The 13818-nt window shown below is 38.8% G+C and overlaps 1 long non-coding RNA gene across 1 annotated transcript; it reads left to right on the top strand.

Moving 5' to 3' along the window:
* Positions 1-1836: 1836 nt before the first annotated feature.
* Positions 1837-7936, top strand: LOC147476331 (uncharacterized). Its single transcript, XR_015209583.1, has 3 exons — positions 1837-2072; positions 7391-7456; positions 7736-7936. It is a non-coding gene; the product is annotated as an uncharacterized LOC147476331 (long non-coding RNA).
* The last annotated feature ends 5882 nt before the right edge of the window (positions 7937-13818 follow it).

Genomic DNA, 13818 nt, shown 5'->3' with positions numbered 1-13818 from the left:
AATGGTCTAGAAAACCTAATGAAAAGGTCCAACTCGAGCTGGATCCACAGCCCACGAGCACAAGTCCAAAATCCACAAAAAGGCCCATTTTGACCATATTTTCAATGCTGCAAATTTCCTTTGACTGGGTCAAAATTAGGCAAGCTCTTCTTCACAAAAAAATGTTAATTAATCCATTAGGAAGGTCCATGAACTCTTAAAAATACCCTTGGGTCGAAAATCTTACTCCAATAATATATTGCACTAAACAGCGCGCACAACGAACTGAAACGGGATAAGGCAAGATTAGGGTTTCTGAAATCCAAAAGGAACCTAGGCAAGCTTGTACTCATTTCCAAAGATTTTTCAAGGGGAATTCAAACATGAAATAATCTCATCCAAAGAAAGAGCGGAAAAAACGAGATTTGGGCTCCAAAGGGTTATAGGGGCATTTTGGTCATTTTCATCTCAAAACTCAGAAAGCAGCGAAACTTCAACCATAGCTAGAACATGATGAGGAGAGTCTAAAGACACTAAAAGAAGATGAAAATAAAAAATATTGATGTAGAAATGAAGACTCTAGAAAGCAAATCACCTTATATGATCAAATTTAATTCAAGGTAAAATCATGAATGAATTATGCTTGGGGTGCAAAAATGGGGTGTCTACAGTTGCCCCTCTTTGGCGGAGGTTGCTTGCAACTAAACGGCAAAGCCATGGAGACAAAACATTTTTGTCAAGCTCCAGCCAAAAGATCTCATGCAATTTTTGAAACTTCATTTGAAAAATATTTTTGAAAGAGGGCATTTCCCTGGATATTTGAAATCCTCAATTTTTTTCAAGTTGTTTGTGAGGGCTTAAAAATGATTGAATGTTGGTGGATGCATCGAACGGACTTATACCACGCAACATGGTAACTGGATTATCTGTGGAAGCATCGGACGGACTTATACCACAAGACAAAATATCAATGCTAGCGGAAGCATCGGACGGACTTACACCACGTAACATAATATTGGTTGATTGAAAAATATTTTCTGAAAATGATGGACAACTTTTTTGAAATCAAGGGACAATTTTTTTTTTTTTTTTGAAATCTAATATTTTCAAATTCATTTTGAAAAACTGGTGAAATCAAATGGATAGATCAATTCATTCATGATTTTGACTTAGATTAAAGATTCTCATATAATGGTGATAACCAAACACTGACGAAAGGAAAGAACTCACCGGGGAAAAGCAAGAAGATCCAGTAGGGATAGGAGATTCTAAAGAAGAAGGAAGAAGACACAGATGAACACTGCTGAGGAAGATAAGAGATGTACTGGAGATGAAAGATGGATGTTGGGGATGATGATATTCAAGGTCAATCAATCAATCAATCAATTACGTTCAAGTATTCGGATTGGAAAAGACTGTCACTATGAGTTCAGGCTGATCCATCCGTGAGGTCGATAAAAGCCCGACATTGTTCTCGCGAACAATTTTAATATTGCACAAATGGAGTTACCGAAATGATATTAATGATCAAGTGGTTGCCAATAGTGCGATGAAAAACAAAATTTGATGAATATTTTCTCATACTGGAGGGTAAGAACCTCATGGTACTAATATTCATCATTTTTTATTTTATGAAAAGTTTTTTTTTTTTTTTTTTTGAACTTGGTCAACCGTCAAAACTTGTCAAAACCGGGTCAACATGGTGAGAATCGGGTCAAACAGCTCAAACCCGGGTCAAACTTGTAAAACCGAGTCAACATGGTCCAACCGGGTCAGACTGGTTTAACCGGGTTGAACAAGACCGAATGATAAAAAGGTAAGGCACCGACTTCCAAATTGCATTTGCACAGACTCAACCTCAAAACAGATCTTCAATTTTCCAAAAAGGTAAAAGGAATCTTTGAAAAGTCAAACTGTTTTGTTTCCAAAAACAATCATTACTTTTTTTGTAAACAAAAATCGAATAGTACCCATTTTGTAAACAAAATCCGCCGCACATGCCACTTTCTAATTAAGCTGTCCAAACCATAATACGTACCTTTGCCGACGTCCATAGAGAAGATGCTAACGATAATACGTCAGGTCATCATATGGTAAGCCAGTACGCATGTTTTTTTTTTATTTCTTTTCAGTAAAATAAGCACTTATACTAATTAAATATTTACATGCAAAACCTTGTTAGTTCGATATATACGAGTAGAGAGGAGGAAATCATACCTGTCGCACCACCAAGCAAGAGATGTAGTGAAGTGATTATGGTGTCGCCATGCTGATGTCTGCCAGTCGTGAGCTGAAACTCTATTTGATTCAAATCTCATCTAATTACCTGATTTGCCAATAGTAGCAAATATTCTTTCACTTTTCACTGCACTTTTGGAGTTTGTACTTTTGGAGTTTGTAGTCATGGACGGCACTTGAACTTGAACTTTAAGAAAACAATTTCTTGGCAAAGATTAGGTGCGGGGCATTATTTCTCTCCATGACAGGTTAGTATAATATACATGATATACATTACATAAAACTATAATACAACTATGTTAGTGTGAATAGTTAGAAAAATTGTGGTGTATGCATACTATGTTAGTAAAACAAGTACATGGTTTAGTTAGGAATATTGGCTTCAGAATTTTCTACGTGCTTGAAATCCTAGATTTTTCATCATAAGCTATCCAAAGCAAACCAAGTTTTCGCAAACAAATCATTTTTTTTTTTTTTTTTTTTTTAAATTCATTTTGAAAACAATGTGAAACAAAACATTTTTTTATCCACAGAACAAGAAATACCACAAATGATTGCATCATTGAAGGTGGGGAAATGCATTACCGACAAGAAGATGAGCATGAATACGACCATCGGATAGAAGTACGATCAAACTTGGCACCTATGAAGTAGATGATATTCTTTTCCCTTTGATTTCTTTGACCTTCCAAAAACTTTCTTCCAAAACGGATAGATCATAAAGCATAGGACATCCAAAAACTTTTCTTCCAAAACAGATGAATCCTCCAATAAAGCATAGGACCAATCTTCTCAAATGAAGATGACTTTTATAGGACTATTGTTTAGTGTTTTCCATTTTTGGTAAAACTTGTCATATATAAAGGGAGGAGTAATTGGAATGATATTTAACGGATCCCAACTCTCAAATGAAGAAGTTTTCCATTTTGAGCTATGCAACTCTAAGCATTTTGGCTATTTTTTTTTTTTTTTTACCCCTTGCATTATGATTTTTTTCAACACCTTCTTGGGATAAATAACATGGGGATAATTGTTTCGTGATCAAAGATGGATGGAATGATGCCCCTGGAATATGACAAGTTCTATAAAAATAGGTATGGGTAATCTATGGGTAGGCTAAAGATTTATTAGGCTTCCTATAGGATATGGGCTTGTATTGTGGGAAATAAAAGAATAGGCTAAGGCTCAAATGGGCTTCTAATGGTAGCATATGACATTAGGTGGGCTTATGAGGCTAAAAACAAAACGATCAAAGATGGCATGTTCCATCGTCTCTCTAAGATTTCCACTATACTCTTCGTCTTAAATAAACAAAGTTGGGTAAAAAGTAGTACCTCTTTAATTGGTCTGCATTGGTAGGATTTTCCATGTAGAATCTTCGTAGTGAATGGACATTCACTATTGAGTTTGAACTTTTGGTTCATTGATTCCACTCTAGTCTGGATCTGCTTGCTCAGCTTTACTTGAAACAATCTATCTCCATTGGTATCTAAGTCCCAGTGGAAAATCAATGCCCTCTTTCATATCTCGGCTCTCAAGAATGTTGGTCATAGATGAACTCCTCTTAGCATTCCGCTCTTTGATGTAGTCAGATTCGAGTCAGCTGACTTCTTTGATAGATAGCTCTCATGTCTTTGATGGAGGCTAATGATGCAATATGGAATTTGCCCTCTCCACGGTAGGGTAGCTGATTGGATGATTGGCTGAGTAGCCATTGATTGATGGAATGCAGAATATTCCCTTTCTTCAGTAGGGTAGTTGATCAAATGATGTTTTAGAGTTTTGCCCTCTCCACAAGGGTAAATGCTGAATGTTGATGTTAATGTTAGTGATCTTAGAAATTTGAAAAATCTTCTCAAACATAATCTCTGAACTTTCTTCCTCCTCAATTTCTTCTTCTCGGTGAGTGATTCTCTCATCTACGAACAATGAAAATCATGTACCACCTTAAGATAATAGATTGTCATAGGTATGATCAACACTTTTATGGGTTCCTTCAGTAATTTGATCAGTCTTTAACACTCAGAGGAGATCAAGGTTATACTAATCTGCACATAATGTGGTTCATCTGTGGTGCCAAGGTTGATGGTCTTTGTCTCCATAATGACTAACGTTTGTCAGTCCTCAGACTGCTCATGAGAAAGAATGGACTCAGCAGCTTCATTGTCCATTCCTTCTTCATTGTCGGGGGGAGGGGATCATAATAATCTGCACAAGTCATTCAATCATCTTGCACTAAGGCAAGTGGATAAATCATATCTGCGGGAGTTTTAAAACTTTTTTGATTTTTTTGGATTTTTGAAAATTTTAAATTTTTTTGTTTTTTGAAATATCTAGATTTTTTTAGGTTTTTGAAATATTTGATTTTTTTTTAAATATAACTATATACAAAAAGAGTTAGAACAAACAATTTCACGGCCTTTGAGCCCTATTGGATTCATCTGGTGGCTCAACCGGAGCAATATGATGGCTGGGGATTGGATCAATAATGACTTGCGTTCCCCAATCATCATAGTCTCCATCAATGAATGGATCCTTACCAGAATCTAAGGTCTCTAAAAACCTTTCCCAAATCTCATATTGCGTCTGGGAGTCAGAAAGTGGCATGTTCTCAACATACGTTGGAACTGGGTCAACAATAGATTCCATATTTAACTGATCATCCAAATCAAGTATGGTCTGAGGGTCCAATTGGACATGATAAGGTGTGACAATCTTGTCTCCTGGGTCAAATCTTAACCCTGGGGAACTGGCCAAAGTAAAAGATGGAGTATAGTCTATACCTGACGAGGAAGATGTCGATCCAACCTCATTTATCCAATTAAACTGTCTAGCCTCATGATCCAACCTAAGTTGGCGATATCCTGAATAGGAATTGACATCTGGCTCTGAAACAGTAACTTCGGAGTTTGGATCTGGGTCGTTATAACACCACGTCTTGTATTTTATTTTTCCTATAATAATAATAAAGATAATAATAATGAAAATAGATAAAACAGATATAGGATATCCAGTAGTTACGGATAAAAGCCCGTAAGTAAGTAGATAAGTTTCAACCCTTGTTTTTCGGGGGAGGTTTTAAAAACTAGAAAATAGAGTATTCTCACGTAGAGTTTTGAAAAAAAAAAAAAAAAAAACCCCAGCGAGAGTTTTAGAAAAAAAGGGGGAGTTTTACTGAAAGAAGAAAGGGTTTTGAACGAGGAAGATCGTCCTTTCGCAAGCTTGATCGACTTCGGTCTTTCGGGATTTTTCTCGCTGTTCGGTTTATAAACAGTGAGTAGATATTTTACGTTTTTATTTTTGTTTACTGTAGATTTCATGATACGAGGTATTGTTCACATGATGCTTTGTTTAGTCAGTACGATATACTATTTAGTGTTAACTTAGTATATAACTTTGAATAAACCTAAATTGATTGCTGGCTATAAACAAATTGGACGATTATGTATTCATGAATTGGTTGGATGGAGAGTTGTGGGTTCGGAGGTTGTCAAAGCCTTGAAAACGGTTGTTATTGGCGTCAACCTCAGAACCCAAAACGTCCTTTTTCTTGTGTGTCATTTGAAGTCAGTCCTGTATAAATTTTTACTGAACTCTTAGGTTGTTGTGTTTGTATATGTTGTGGAACTGTTAAACTGTGATAGGGTTGAGGTTTGGTGGATTGGTGTTTGGGTGGGTGCTGTTGCAGGTGGTAGAAGGTCGTTAATGGCAGCGCCATCTAGTGTGGAGGAAGGGTCGATCAAATGGGTATGGTAGTTGTTTTTGGTGGTATGAGAATTGATTGTAGGGGGTATGGTTGAGAGGTGAGTGGTGTTCCGGTGAGTGAGGCTTTAGCAGACCATTAATGGCGTCGAATTGGGATTTTTACAATATAATGGAATCATGAATTGTTGGTATAGGTATATAGGGGTTTTCTCACAGAACCAAACCGCGGGGTTCATTAGTGGTAGCGAGTGGCTGATTAATGGTGGCTGGAGGTGGTGACGCTGGTGGAGGCGTTGGTGAGGAAGATGAACAGTGAAGTTAAAATTTTGTTTTGTTGGGCTTGGGCCCAAATTTTGTGGGTGGGCTTATGTTTTAAATTTTAGATTTTATTTTTTTAATTAAGTTTAGACTATGGGCCTTAGGCTTTGGGCTTTTGGGTTAGAGGAGTTTAGGCCTGGTTGACCAATGTTGACTGTTGCCTAGAGTTGACTGTTGACCAGGGTTGACTTTGACCAGTTGACCCAAATTTGACTTTTTCCTAAAATTATGATTTGGTCTATTAGGATAAGTCTAGGACTATTAGCATGTTTGACTTAGGCTAAGGCCTTTCTATATATACTTGTGTACGTGTATTTACTGCTTTGTGATTTTTCAGTCTTTTACGATACACAACGTTATGACACTTATACATCCATGAAATTAATAACGGGTAAACCAAAAATAATTGAATCAAGATATTCCTTCGTTCTTTGAAATAATATATGCAATAAAGTTCAATAATGCGTAAACAAAATTTACCGCACCCTTTTAGAACTCTCCACGCCTCAAGTTTTGGAATTGAGTTTTATGACTAAAGATGTCATATGATAGGTGGGCATTTATTGAATGTGCCATAAATGGCCCGTTAGCGTTATATAAGGGTATTCATTCAATGTGCCATGAATGACCCGAGTATTCATTGAATGTGCCATGAATGACCAGATTGTTTGGACTGCCCTAAAGAGGAACTAAGGTATTCGCCTTGTGGGTTAGTTGTATTCCTTGAGTGTACGGGAATGTAGGATTGGGTATTCCTTGAATGTGGCAGGAATTACCTAGGGCATTCATTGAATGGCCCGTTAGTGATATGATAGGTATTCCTTGAATGTGGCGGGAATGACCTAAGGTATTCATTTAATGTGCCATGAATGACCTGAGTTTTTGTGCCCAATGAGGCTATGAAATACGTGTATGAAAGCCAGAGGTGGCAATGATATTGTGGTATTCGGTGGGAGAGAGGCACACAGGAATGTGTGATTTGACAAATGTGTGGAGTGCAAATCTTGGAGTAGGTACTAAAGGGTGGGTGAATAAGAAAAGTAATTGATTAATTGATAAGAGAAATTGATTTGATTATGCGAGTGTGTTTGGGTTTACTTTTGAATACATATAGGATATCTACATATGTTATATACAAGTTTTTTTGCAGGAAGGTAGAACTTAATAATATTTTGTGCAGGCACGCGGTCCTACCCTTATACAACAGTGGATAGCGGTAAGTTGTAATTCAATTATTTAGATATTAAAACGAGTTACTAGAATGAGTTAATATAATGGAAGTTTTGCTTGGGATGAAACTATGCCGGTTGAGATGACGGAACTACCTTTCTTCCAAGCTGAGAATGATTAGGTTATGATAGAGTTAAAGTGTTAGTTGGATAAGAAAAGATTTGAAATGTTTATATGTGGTTAGTCTACTCATACCAGCAAATTCCATTTTTGCTGACCCATGTTTGCTTGTTTTGGCAACGTGGGTGTGTTCTTGGGAACATAGGTGGAAGGCAGTGGAACCGCAGCGTGTGATTGGGATTCTTGCCAGGCAGTTCGTTAGTTTTCTTTTAGGTCTGATTCTTATTGGAAGGATGTAATAACGTAGTTTACTTTTTGCATGGCATGAAAACATGGTAGTAAGGACTATTATTCAGAGAGTCTGTTTGATGTTTTGTTTGGACGGGATGAAATCTTAATAAAGCAATGGCGGATAATTATTGGGATTATTTTAATTTAAGTTGATTCTTGAATGATATGGCTGTTAGGGTTTTGTATGTGTAGTATTCCCCATCATAGTCTGGGTTTTTAAACAAGTGAACATAGTGATGTTTGAGATATTTATATTTCAAATATTCATTTTGTTATTGTTTAGAAATTTGGGCTGTGACATTTTGGTATCAGAGACTAGGTTAGCTTAGTGTTGGAAAGTCTAAGTGATCCTCGGATGTGGAATATGGGTTATAGTGTTGAGAGTTTTGGATATATGTTAATATTAACAGGAGTTTTGTTTGAAGTGTAGATCATGGTTAAGACACGTAATGGTAATACTCTTTGGACTGCGGTGAACACTCCAAAGATGGATGTCCGGAGGACGGTTGAATCGGTTATTTGCGGCTATGCAGAATAACCATCCTGTTCAGGGAGATCCTTTTGCTAAGCGCAATAAGGAGTTTGGTACTCTTGGTGGGCAGCGATTTACTGGTATTGGGAATGCGATCGCAGCGGAGTCTTGGATTCAAAGTTGTGAAAATGTATTTGAGCGTATGCAGCTTACTGAGGTTCAGAAGCAAGAGTTGGCAGCTCACCAACTTGATGACGTTGCTAGGTTTTGGTGGCGAGCTCTCACCCCTAGTCTGGACACTAGAACTTTGACTTGGGAGGACTTCAAGGTTAGATTTGAGAGTAAGTTCATTCTCGAGAAAAAAAATAAAAGAGCGGTTGGCTCAATAGTTTCTCGAGTTGACTCAAGACGGGAAGTCCGTGGATCGGGTATGTGACCAAGTTTAATGAGTTATCGAGGTTTGCTCCCTATCTTGTGGATCCGACAAGAAGAAAACCAAAAGTTCATCGTAGGTTAGAGAGTCACTTGTCCAAACAAGTTGATTCCTTTTGATGGGGACACTTTTGATCGTGTATTGGACTTGGCCTTGAGATATGAGAGCAGAATGCAGCCCTAAGAGAGTCGAGGGGAAGAGGAAGTTTGGTGAGATACCGGTTGTTGGGTCCTAGGCCTTTTGAGAGCAAAGCGGACCCGAATAGGTTTAGGCCTTATGATATACCCTCGAGGGGTCCATTTCGAGACCACCATCCCGGGGGTTTTGTGGGAGGATTTCATCAACCGGGGTGTATTCACCCCCGGGGAGGATTTACCACAAAGAGGGTGGTTATAGGCCACTGGGGCAGACTGGATGTTATAGACCTCAGGGGAATCAGTGGCCAAGGTAGGGTCCCCAGCTTCAGGGTCAAGCTCCCGCTCTTCCGTATCGACCAGCAGCATTACTTTTACTTGCACCAGCACCAATGCTCAGAGCCATAGTTCCTGTTGAAATGGCTTGATGGGAGTGTAAGCAGGTGGGGCATTTATCTCGTTATTGCCCTACCAAGCAGGGTAATCAGCAGAACAGAGCACCAGCACCAGTCACTCGTGCTAGAGCCTATGCAGCTATGCCAGGACCTGGGAATGTTGAAGGTACCTTTAGTTCATCTCAGTTTACATTCAGAGTTTTGTTTGATTCGGGTGCTTCACATTCCTTTATATCTCGTCAGTATGTTGAGAAAGAAAGTTTTAAAACTACCATTTTATCTAAGCCATTGTGTGTTGAGACACCGTTAGGAGGTTCTGTTACCTTGTATGACGAGTGCAAAGGTTTTAAGTTGTGTTTCTTAGACTGTGTCTTTATGGTAGACTTGATCGTTTTGGGGTTTGAGGGTTTCCATTTCATACTTGGTATGGGTGGTTGACGGCGTTATCATGTTACCTTGGATTGTGCGAGAGAGGGAGGTTATAGTGAATACACTGGCATGCCGAGGTTGATTCACACTGTGTTAGTAAGGAGGACTTCGGTGATGTCTAGTTTCGTGCTTTCATAGAGATACCCACGAGGGATATCGGCGATGTGGAAGTAGTGAGAGACTTCGAAGATGTTTTTCAGGAGATTCCAGGGTTGCCACCCAAAAGGGAGGTGGAGTTTCGTATAAACTTGTTATCGGGGACTGCACCAGTTTCAAAGTCGGCTTACCAGTTAGCACCTAAGCTATTGGACGAAATGAAAGTGCAAGTCAAGGAATTACTCAAGAAGGGGTAAGAGTTTAATGTTTAGTGATTTTGTTTTTGGCTTAACCATATCTTTTGAGTATATGGGTTTGAATCTTTTAAGGTGTGTATAACCAGGTTCATACGACCGAGCAACTCACCATGGGGTGCGCCTGCTATTTTTGTTTCAAAGAAGGATGGTACTTTGAGGATGTGTATTGACTTCAGGGATTTGAACCAGGTGACTATAAAAAATAAGTATCCGCTTCCTAGGATTGATGATTTGTTGGACCAGTTGAAAGGGGCTAAAATATTTTCAAAGTTTGATTAAAGGACTGGTTATTATCATATGGGAGTTGAAGAGAAGAGTATTCCTTTGACTACATTTAGAACTCGGTATGGGTTGTATGAGTTTTCTGTGATGCCTTTTGGGTTGACGAATGCACCTGCATTCTTTATGGACCTGATGAATCGTATTTTCAAGCCCTATTTGGATAAATTTGTGATTGTTTTCATTGATGATATTTTAGTGTATTCACAAAACACAGAAGAACATAAGATGCATTTGAAGATAGTGATGCAGACGTTCCGAGAACAGATGTTGTATGCTAAGTTTAGCAAGTGCCATTTTTGGGAAGAAGAAATTTGTTTCTTGGGACATGTGGTATCTAGTGAAGGGATTGCTGTAGACCCTGAAAAGGTTGCTGCAGTGAAAGAATGGAAACAACCAACCACTATTATAGAGATTAGAAGTTTCTTGGGGTTAGCTGGATATTATCGGAGATTTATTGAGAAGTTCTCGCTTATTGCAGCTCCGCTCACGAAGTTAACTAGGAAAGATGTGAAGTTTATGTGGACTAATGATTGTGAGAAAGCTTTCCTAGAATTAAAACAGAGGTTAACTACAGCTCCAATTCTAGTAATCCCGACTAGAGGCGAAAAGCTGGTGGTTTTTACAGATGCTAGTGGAACTGGTTTAGGTTGTGTGTTAATGCAAGACCAGAAAGTGGTGTCGTATGCTTCATGACAATTGAAGATACATGAGAGACGTTATCCTCCTCATGACCTGGAGTTAGCGGCAATGGTTTTTGCTTTGAAGGTGTGGAGACATTATTTATATGGTGAGAAGTTTGAGCTTTACACAGATCATAAGAGTTTGAAGTATCTTTATTCACAGAAAGAGTTGAATATGAGACAGCAGAGATAGATGGAGTTCATAAGTAGTTATGACTTCGAGATTCAGTATCACCCAGGCAAGGGCAATGTAGTTGCGGATGCACTTAGCCGATTGCTTGGTGTTTTGACCACTCTTATGGTGCAAGAGTGGAAGAGTTTAGAGACTATAACAGCTTATGATGTCCGGACTACACCTGATGCAGATGAGGGGTATATATGCAGTTTGGAGGTTAGGTCGGTGATTTTAAGTAGATTGATTGCCATGCAGCATAGAGACCGATTTCTTTTGAGTCGGTTAGATGATCTGGTCATTGATATTTTAGAAGATTGTCCGTCTGATTGGGGAGTTGATTCTGAGGGAGGATTGAGATTTCATGAGAGATTGTGTGTACCAGATGATGCAGAGTTAAAGAAGGAGATACTATATGAAGCTCATCGTTCTCGGTTTACAATTCATCCTGGAGGAACGAAGATGTACCAAGACTTGAAGAAGACCTTTCTGTGGGAAGGAATGAAAAGAGATGTTGGAGAATATATTTCTCAGTGTTTAACTTGTCAGCAGGTTAAGGCAGAACATCATAGGCCTTCTGGATTATTGCAGCCATTAGAGATACCGATGTGGAAATGGGAGCACATTTCTATGGATTTCATTGATGGCTTGCCTAAGTCTCGAAGAGGTAATGAATCTATTTGGGTTATTATTGATCGTCTAACGAAGTCTGCTCATTTCATTCCTATTGACGTGCGTAGAAATACAGATAAGTTAGTTTCCTTGTACATTCGGGAAGTGGTCAGGTTACATGGGATTCCAGTGAGTATTGTTTCAGATCAAGATCCTTTGTTCACTTTCGAGTTTTGGAAGAGTTTTCAGCATGCTATGGGCACTAGTTTGGCGATGAGTACTGCTTATCATCCTCAGACAGATGGACAGACGGAGAGGGTGAATCAGATATTAGAAGATATGTTACGGTCTTGTGTAATGGATTTTGGTGGAGGATAGGAGGAGCATTTACCTTTGGTGGAATTTGCATATAATAACAGTTTCCAGTCGAGCATCGGTATGGCACCCTTTGAGGCTTTGTATGGGCGTCCATGTCGATCACCTGCTTGTTGGGTAGACGTGGGAGACCGAGTATTGCTTGGGCCTGAGATAGTGAGAGAGACATCTGAACATATTAAAGTCATTAGAGAAAGGATTAAGACAGCACAGAGTCGGCAGAAAAGTTATGCAGATTTGAAGAGGAAACGGGTTGAGTTTTCTTTAGGCGATTTTGTGTTTTTGAAGGTTTCCCCTATGAGAGGAGTTATAAGGTTTGGTATGAAAGGAAAGTTGAGTCCACGATATATTGGACCATATGAGATAGTAGCCTCCGTTGGTAGTTTGGCGTCTGATCTTCTTGCTTTTGCCTTTAACTTAGCGATGATTCATGATGTCTTCCATGTGTCTATGCTACGGAAATGTGTGAAAGATCCTACTGAGGTTGTTTAGCCAGCAGAGCTAGAGTTGAACGATGATGTAACTTTTACAGTGAAGCCTATCACGATAGTAGATAGGGATGTGAAACACCTTAGGAGGAGGATTGTAAACTTGGTAAAAGTGCAGTGGAGTGAAAGGGAAAATGACGTGACCTGGGAACTTGAAGATAAGATAAGGCAGATGCATCATGAGCTCTTCTCTGACACTCTACCTTGAATCTCGGGACAAGATCCTTTTAAGGTGTGTATATTATAACACCCCGTCTTGTATTTTATTTTTCCTATAATAATAATAAAGATAATAATAATGAAAATAGATAAAACAGATATAGGATATCCAGCAGTTACGGATAAAAGCCCGTAAGTAAGTAGATAAGTTTCAACCCTTGTTTTTCGGGGGAGGTTTTAAAAACTAGAAAATAGAGTATTCTCACGTAGAGTTTTGAAAAAAAAAAAAAACACCAACGAGAATTTTAGAAAAAAAGGGGGAGTTTTACTGAAAGAAGAAAGGGTTTTGAACGAGGAAGATCGTCCTTTCGCGCAGTAGTCGACTTCGGTCTTTCGGGATTTTTCTCGCTGTTCGGTTTATAAACAGTGAGTAGATATTTTACGTTTTTATTTTTGTTTATTGTAGATTTCATGATACGAGGTACTGTTCACATGATGCTTTGTTTAGTCAGTACGATACACTATTTAGTGTTAACTTAGTATATAACTTTGAATAAACCTAAATTGATTGCTGGCTATAAACAAACTGGACGATTATGTATTCATGAATTGGTTGGATGGAGAGTTGTGGGTTTGGAGGTTGTCAAAGCCTTGAAAACGGTTGTTACTGGCGTCAACCTCAGAACCCAAAACGTCCTTTTTCTTGTGTGTCATTTGAAGTCGGTCCTATATAAATTTTTACTGAACTCTTAGGTTGTTGTGTTTGTATATGTTGTGGAACTGTTAAACTGTGATAGGGTTGAGGTTTGGTCGGTTGGTGTTTGGGTGGGTGCTGTTGCAGGTAGCAGAAGGTTGTTAATGGCAGCGCCATCTAGTGTGGAGGAAGGGTCGATCAAATGGGTATGGTAGTTGTTTTTGGTGGTATGAGAATTGATTGTAGGGGGTATGGTTAAGAGGTGAGTGGTGTTCCGGCGAGTGAGGCTTTAGCAGACCATTAATGGCGTCGAATTGGG

This window comes from Coptis chinensis, chromosome 9 (assembly GCF_015680905.1).
Source record: "Coptis chinensis isolate HL-2020 chromosome 9, ASM1568090v1, whole genome shotgun sequence".
NCBI lineage: Eukaryota > Viridiplantae > Streptophyta > Magnoliopsida > Ranunculales > Ranunculaceae > Coptis > Coptis chinensis.
Note: the sequence above shows the minus strand (reverse complement) of the source record. Positions and strands in the feature narration are given on the sequence as shown.